Here is an 8,720-nt window from a genome sequence, read left to right as displayed (position 1 = left end):
TGTCAATGCCTTTGATATTTTCTATTTTATTGGAGGACAAGTTTTCAAAATAATTTCTAATTATATTTCCTTTTTCATCACAGATGTTAATAATTTGTGTTTTCTCTCTCCTTCTCTTTGTTATCATGACTAAGGGATTATAAATTCTATTTAATTTTTCAAAGAACCAACTTTTTGTTATACCAATTTTTTCTTTTTTTTTTTAATTTTTTATTGTTGGCTGTTCAAAACATTACATAGTTCTTGATATATCATATTTCACAATTTGATTCAAGTGGGTTATGAGCTCCCATTTTTACCCCATATACAGATTGCAGAATCACATCAGTTACACATCCATTGATTTACATATTGCCATACAAGTGTCTGTTGTATTCTGCTGCCTTTCCTATCCTCTACTATCCCCGCTCCCCTCCCCTCCCCTCCCCTCTTTTCTCTCTGCTCCCTCTACTGACATTCGTTTGTCCCCCTTATATTATTTTTCCCCTTCCCCTCACTTCCTCTTGTATGTACTTTTGTATAACTCTGAGGGTCTTCTTCCATTTCCATGCATTTTCCCTTCTCTCTCCCTTTCCCTCCCACCTCTCATCCCTGTTTAATGTTAATCTTCTTCTCATGCTCTTCGACCCTACTCTGTTCTTAGTTACTCTCCTTATATCAAAGAAGACATTTGGCATTTGATTTTTAGGGATTGGCTAGATTCACTTAGCATAATCTGCTCTAATACCATCCATTTCCCTGTAAATTCTATGATTTTGTCATTTTTTAATGCAGAGTAATACTCCATTGTGTATAAATGCCACATTTTTTTATCCATTCATCCATTGAAGGGCATCTAGGTTGGTTCCACAGTCTAACAATTGTGAATTGTGCTGCTATGAACATCGATGTAGCAGTGTCCCTGTAGCATGCTCTTTTTAGGTCTTTAGGGAATAGACCAAGAAGGGGAATAGCTGGGTCAAATGGTGGCTCCAATCCCAGCTTTCCAAGAAATCTCCATACTGCTTTCCAAATTGGCTGCACCAATTTGCAGTCCCACCAGCAATGTACAAGTGTACCCTTTTCCCCAAATCCTCGCTAGCACTTGTTGTTTGACTTCACAATGGCTGCCAATCTAACTGGAGTGAGATGGTATCTTAGGGTGGTTTTGATTTGCATTTCTCTGACTGCTAGAGATGGTGAGCATTTTTTCATGTACTTCTTGATTGATTGTATGTCCTCCTCTGAGAAGTGTCTGTTCAGGTCCTTGGCCCGTTTGTTGATTGGGTTGTTTGTTCTCTTATTGTCTAATTTTTTGAGTTCTTTGTATACTCTGGATATTAGGGCTCTATCTGAAGTGTGAGGAGTAAAGATTTGTTCCCAGGATGTAGGCTCTCTATTTACCTCTCTTATTGTATCTTTTGCTGAGAAAAAACTTTTTAGTTTGAGTAAGTCCCATTTGTTGATTCTAGTTATTAACTTTTGTGCTATGGGAGTCCTTTTGAGGAATTTGGAGCCCGAGCCCACAGTATGTAGATCGTAGCCAACTTTTTCTTCTATCAGACGGCGTGTCTCTGATTTGATATAAAGCTCCTTGATCCATTTTGAATTCACTTTTGTGCATGGCGAGAGAAAGGGATTCAGTTTCATTTTGTTGCATATGGATTTCCAGTTTTCCCAGCACCATTTGTTGAAGATGCTATCCTTCCTCCATTGCATGCTTTTAGCCCCTTTATCAAATATAAGGTAGTTGTAGTTTTGTGGATTGGTTTCTGTGTCCTCTATTCTGTACCATTGGTCCACCCGCCTGTTTTGGTACGAGTACCATGCTGTTTTTGTTACTATTGCTCTGTAGTATAGTTTGAAGTCTGGTATCACTATACCGCCTGATTCACACTTCCTGCTTAGCATTGTTTTTGCTATTCTGGGTCTTTTGTTTTTCCATATGAATTTCATGATTGCTTTCTCTATTTCTACAAGAAATGCTGTTGGGATTTTGATTGGCATTGCATTAAACCTATAGAGAACTTTTGGTAATATCGCCATTTTGATGATGTTAGTTCTGCCTATCCATGAACAGGGTATATCTTTCCATCTTCTAAGATCTTCTTCTATTTCTCTCTTTAGGGTTCTGTAGTTTTCATTGTATAAGTCCTTCACCTCTTTTGTTAGGTTGATTCCCAAGTATTTTATTTTTTTTTGAAGATATTGTGAATGGAGTGGTTGTCCTCATTTCCATTTCAGAGGATTTGTCGCTGATATACAGGAATGCCTTTGATTTATGCGTGTTGATTTTATATCCTGCCACTTTGCTGAATTCATTTATTAGCTCTAATAGTTTCCTTGTAGACCCTTTTGTGTCTGCTAGGTATAGAATCATGTCATCTGCAAATAGTGATAATTTAAGTTCTTCTTTTCCTATTTTGATGCCTTTAATTTCTTTCGTCTGTCTAATTGCTCTGGCCAGTGTTTCGAGAACTATGTGGAAGAGAAGTGGAGAGAGAGGGCATCCCTGTCTTGTTCCAGATTTTAGGGGGAATGCGTTCAATTTTTCTCCATTCAGAATGATGCTAGCCTGAGGCTTAGCATAGATTGCTTTTACAATATTGAGGTATGTTCCTGTTATCCCTAGTTTTTCTAGAGTTTTGAACATAAAGGGATGCTGTACTTTGTCAAATGCTTCTTCCACATTTGTCGAGATCATCATATGATTCTTATTTTTAAGTCTATTGATGTGGTGAATAACATTTATTGATTTCCGTATATTGAACCAGCCTTGCATCCCAGGGATGAATCCTACTTGATCATGGTGCACAATTTTTTTGATAAGTTTTTGTATCTGAGTGGCCAGAATTTTATTGAGGATTTTTGCATCTAGGTTCATTAGAGATATTGGTCTGTAGTTTTCTTTCTTTGAAGTGTCTTTGTCTGGTTTAGGTATCAGGGTGATGTTGGCCTCGTAGAATGAATTTGGAAGTTCTCCCTCTTTTTCTATTTCCCGAAGTAGCTTGAAAAGTATTGGTATTAGTTCCTCTTTAAAGGTTTTGTAAAACTCTGCTGTATACACATCCGGTCCTGGGCTTTTCTTAGTTGGTAGTCTTTTGATGGTTTCTTCTATTTCCTCAATTGATATTGGTCTGTTTAGGTTGTCTATATCCTCCTGACTCAATCTGGGCAGATCATATGACTTAAGAAATTTATCTATGCCTTCACTATCTTCTAATTTATTGGAGTATAAGAATTCAAAATAGTTTTTGATTATCTTCTGTATTTCTGAAGTATCTTGTTGTGATATTGCCACTTTCATCCCATATGTTAGTAATTTGAGTTCTCTGTTCTTCTCTTCGCTAGCATGGCTAAGGGTCTGTCGATTTTGTTTATTTTTTCAAAGAACCAACTTTTAGTTTTGTCAATTTTTTCAATTGTTTCTTTTGTTTCAATTTCATTAATTTCAGCTCTGATTTTAATTATTTCTTGCCTTCTACTTCTTTTGCTGTTGTTTTGCTCTTCTTTTTCTAGGATTTGGAGATGAAGTATGAGATCATTTATTTGTTGTTTTTTTCTTTTTTTAAGGAATGAACTCCAAGCAATGAATTTTCCTCTTAGAACTGCTTTCAATGTGTCCCATAGATTCCGATATGTTGTGTCTGTGTTTTCATTAATCTCTAAGAATTTTTTAGTTGCTTCCTTGATGTCTTCTATAACCCATTGATCATTCAGTAACCTATTGTTCATTCTCCAAGTGATGTATTCTTTTCCCTTCCTTCTTTTATCGTTGATTTTCAGTTCCATTCCATTATGATCAGATAGGATGCATGGTATTATCTCTACTCCTTTATATTGTCTCAGAGTTGCCCTGTGACATAATATATGATCTATTTTTGAGAAGGATCCATGTGCTGCTGAGAAAAAAAGTGTAACTGCTTGATGTTGGGTGGTATATTCTATATATGTCAATTAAGTCTAGGTTATTAATTGTGTTATTGAGTTCTGTAGTTTCCTTATTCAACTTTTGTTTGGAAGATCTGTCCAGTGGTGAGAGAGGTGTGTTGAAGTCTCCCATGATTATTGTATGGTGGTCTATTAGACTCTTGAAATTGATAAGAGTTTGTTTGATGAACATAGCTGCACCATTGTTTGGGGCATATATATTTATGATTGTTATGTCTTGTTGGTTTATGGTTCCCTTGAGCAGTATGTAGTGTCCCTCTTTATCCCTTTTGATTAACTTTGGCATGAAATCTATTTTATTTCATATGAGTATGGATACTCCTGCTTGTTTCTGAAGTCCATATGAGTGATATGATTTTTCCCAACTTTTCACCTGCAGCCTATGTATGTCTTTTCCTATCAAATGCGTCTCCTGTAGGCAGCATATTGTTGGGTCTTGTTTTGTGATCCATTCTACTAGCCTGTGTCTCTTGATTGGTGAGTTTAAGCCATTAACATTTAGGGTTATTATTGAGATATGGGTTGTTCTCCCAGCCATATTTGTTTATTTATGTTATTAAACATGGTTTGTTTTCCTGTTTGATTATTTTCACCCCCTTTACTGCAATACCTCCCACTCTTGGTTTTCATTGTTATTTTCCATTTCCTCTTCCTGTAATGTTTTGCCAAGGATGTTTTCAAGCGATGGTTTTCCAGCTGCAAATTCTTTTAACTTTTTTTTTTATCGTGGAAGGTTTTAATTTCATCTTCCATCCTGAAGCTTAATTTCGCTGGAAACACAATTCTTGGTTGGAACCCATTTTCTTTCAGTGTTTGAAATATGTTATTCCAGGATCTTCTAGCTTTCAGAGTCTGTGTTGAAAGATCAGCTGTTATCCTGATTAGCTTACCCCTAAATGTGATCTTCTTCCTTTCTCTTGTAGCTTTTTAAATTCTCTCCTTATTCTTTATGTTGGGCATCTTCATTATAATGTGTCTAGGTGTGGGTCTCTTATGATTTTGCACATTCAGCGTCCTGTAGGCTTCTAGGATTTGGGGTTCTGTCTCATTCTTCAAGTCTGGGAAGTTTCCTCATTATTATTTCATTGAATAGATTGCTCATTCCTTTGGTTTGAAACTCTGTCCCTTCCTGTATCCCAATGACTCTTAAATTTGGTCTCTTGATGTTATCCCATATTTCTTGGATGTGCGGCTCATGGTTTCTTAAGAGTCTTGCTGAGCTGTCTATGTTCTTTTCAAGTTGAAATACTTTATCTTCATTGTCTGATGTTCTGTCTTCTAAGTGTTCTACTCTGCTGGTAGTATTCTCAATTGAGTTTTGAAGTTGGCTTATTGCTTCCTGCATTTCTAGGATTTCTGTTTGTTTGTTTTTTATAACCTCTATTTCCCTGTATAGTTGATCTTTTGCTTCTTGGATTTGTTTATGTAATTCATTGTTGAAGTGATCTTTCATTGTCTGATTTTGCTGTCTGATGTCTTCCTTGAGACTCCAGATCATCTGAAGCATGTATATCCCGAATTCTTTATCTGACATTCCATCTGCTGCAGCTATTACCTCTTCTAACGTTGAGTTGACCTGCAATGCTTGTGGTCCTTTCTTTCCTTGTCTCTTCATACTGTTCGCGTTCCTTTCTACTTGGTGAAACTGTTGTGCTATTGAATTTTCCCCCTATATATTTATATTGGTCTTGTATAGTTGCAAAGTCTCTCTCGCAGGCGCGGGCGGCAGCTCTGTCCCTCTGCGGGCCGCTAGGCTTGTTCTGTCGGTGGTCACAGTTCTGTCTACTTTGCAGGTGCAGGCAGCGGCACTGCCCCTCTGCAGGCCTCTGGGGCTGTACTGCCAGTGGGTCGCAGGTCTGCCTACCTTGCAGGGGTGGGGGGGGGCGGCTCTACCCTTCCTCAGGCCACTGGGCCTGTTCTGTCTGTCGTTTGCATGTCTGGCCTGTTGTGATGGTGGTCACAGTTCCGTCTACCTTGCAGGCGTGGGGGGGAGGGGGCAGCTCTGCCTCTCAGCAGGCCGCTACTCCTCTTCTGCCTGTGGGTCGCAGGCCTGCCTACCTTGCAGGAGTGATTGGAAGCTCTGCCACTCTGCGGGCCACTGGGCCTTTTCTGTCAGTGGTCACAGTTCCGCCTACCTGACAGGCGCGGGGGGTGTGGGGCGGCTCTGCCCCTCAGCAGGCCGCTGGGCCTGCTCTGTGCATGGTCAGAGTTCCCTCTACTTTGCCGGCACAGGGGGAGGGGGCGGCTCAGCCTCTCAGCAGGCCTCTGCTCCTCTTCTGCCGGTGGGTTGCAGGCCTGCCTACCTTGCAGGAGTGATTGGAAGCTCTGTCCTGCCTTGGGCCACTGGGCCTTTTCTGTCCTTGGTCACAGTTCCCCTACCTGGCAGGTGCGGGGGTTGGGGGGTGGCTCTGCCCCTCAGCAGGCCACTGGGCTTGCTCTGTGCGTGGTCACAGTTCCCTCTACCTTGCCAGTGCAGGGGGAGGGGGGGTGGCTCTGCCTCTCAGCATGCCGCTGCTCCTCTTCTGCCAGTGGGTCGCAGGCCCGCCTACCTTGCATGAGTGATTGGAAGCTCTGTCCCACCGCAGGCCACTGGGCCTTTTCTGTCGGTTGTCACCTGGCAGGAGTTCAGGTTGGGGGGTGGCTCTGCCCCTCAGCAGGCGGCTGGGCCTGCTCTATATCATTTTTTTCAATTATTTCTTTTATTTCAATTTCATTGATTTCAGCTCTGATTTTAATTATATAGGTTTATACTTCATCTCTAATTCTGTAACTTACTTTTGCTGGATATGGTATTATTGTTTGGCATCCATTTTCTTTCAGAGCTTGGTATATTATTACAAGCTTTTGGGCTTTTTAGAACTGGGTTGAGAAATAAATTGAAGTTCAGATTTGTTGATCTCCAAATGTGAGCAATTATTTTTTCTCTTGAAGGTTTTAAAATTCTATTCTTATTCTGTATGCTATTCATTTTAATTATAATGTGTCCTAGACTTGTTCTATTGTGCTTTTGTATTTTTGAAATCCTATATGTCTCTTGGATTCAAATTTCTAACTTATTTTTAAAATTTGGAAAAATTTCTAATATTATTTCAATGAAGAGATTGGACGTTACTTCAGTTTGTGTTTAAGAGCCTTTTATTTATTCCAACAAATCTTAAATTTGGCCTATTAATATTATCCCAAATTTGTGGAATATTCTGTTCATGTTTCCAGCTTTGGTTGGCCCCACAGGCTCAGTGACATGTGGTTGGGCCATTTCTGCAGTTCAAGAGTCCCTGCTATCTGAGGCGGTTGCATATGGACGAGTGAGAGGAACCAAACCCAGAGTAGGAGAGCATGGAGGTGGACATAGCTCACCTGCAGCAGAAGGGCATTGAAGTGAACCCCTCTGACCTGGGCATGGTATTCCAAGGTGAGAGGCCAGAGCCAGCTGGGCCATGTGTCTCCCAATATCTGCAAACTTGTGGAGAGCCAGCATTGTTGCACAGTGTCCCCCTTCTGAACAAGAAGAGGACATGTGGCACTAACATACAATGGACTACCATATGCCCCTAAATCTCCAAGCATGCTGTTTGTTTCCTCAACTGGAAAACCACATGCATTTGGCCTGCTGGCTCAGCAACCCAGGTGCCTACTTTTAGCCACTGGGGCCCTGGCTCTGGCCCTACCCAACTTCCTAACTTGAGCCACCTGGTACTCTTCTTAACCCTGAAGGTGTCGCACCATGGCCAGCTACCAAAAGGTTTTGTAACTCCTGTGCTACTGGAACTGGCATACCTAGTAGTTCATTGACCAACTGGTAGTTCATCTGACCATCTGGTAGTTCATTCTCATCTGCTCTGAGCTAAATGTCTGCTACCTCAGCAATGAACTTAAGGAGGAGGTGTGCATAGGGCTCCTACCCAGAAGAGCCAGCTGTGGTGGTGACAGAGGGCCCTTCTCTTGGCCCTGATGTTTTTAGACATACTTTAGCACACTCATCATGGCAAATGAGGCTTACCCCAGGAGTGGTGGCCTTCTTCAGCCTGGCCTGCTGTGGTTAGACCTGTGCAGTCTGTACTGACAGGTTGGGCTGCTGCTCCATTCCACCACCTGCTGCATTCTCAGTGAGAGCCTGAGGAACCCTGGAGGGAGGTGATAGAGAGCAAGTGTCAGGGAATACCACAGGAAAGGACAAGGTTGTTGCTAAATTATTCACACATGAGACACAAGGATGCTATTCTATAAAGAACAGCAGCTGGTTAACTAAAGGATCCTTGTAGTGGTGTCATATCACTGGAACTGTTGGCATTGAAGTTGGGTCCTTGGACTGATTCAGGGACCCACCGCACACAGGGCTGACACTGCCTCAGCTTGCAGTGGTCACTCTCAGACCACAGCAGGGAGAGCACCACCCTGCTCTTAAGCCTTCATCATCTTCTGTGGCTTTGTCATTGCTCAAGGGATCTGTGGTCTGGGGAATTGGATCCAGGGTTGTTATTAGCAACTGACCATCTTTACCATGAAAGGAAATAAAAGATTTTGCATTGTGTCATCTTTGCAGTTTCTAGGTTTTGGGATAAGGCAGGGGAAATGTCTAAACCATCCACTTTCCAAGTGACTAGGACCTGACGTTGCTTTGCCACTCTGCTCTCATGGATGGATTATTTTATAAAGTTAACTATAAAGGAATTATTAGAAAAGTGCTGTTTCTTGGACATGGAACAACATCAGATTTACAGTGGTTTCTAAGTGCTTACAAGTGGTTTTTTTGTTTTGTTTTGATTTTGTTTGTTTGTTTGTTGTTATTA

The sequence above is a fragment of the Marmota monax genome, unplaced genomic scaffold, assembly GCF_021218885.2.
Source record: "Marmota monax isolate L192 unplaced genomic scaffold, Marmota_monax_Labrador192_F-V1.1 WCK01_AAM20220418_F8-fsc00334, whole genome shotgun sequence".
In the NCBI taxonomy this organism is placed as follows: domain Eukaryota; kingdom Metazoa; phylum Chordata; class Mammalia; order Rodentia; family Sciuridae; genus Marmota; species Marmota monax.
The sequence above is the reverse complement of the archived record's forward strand: the minus strand, read 5'-3'. Positions refer to the sequence as shown.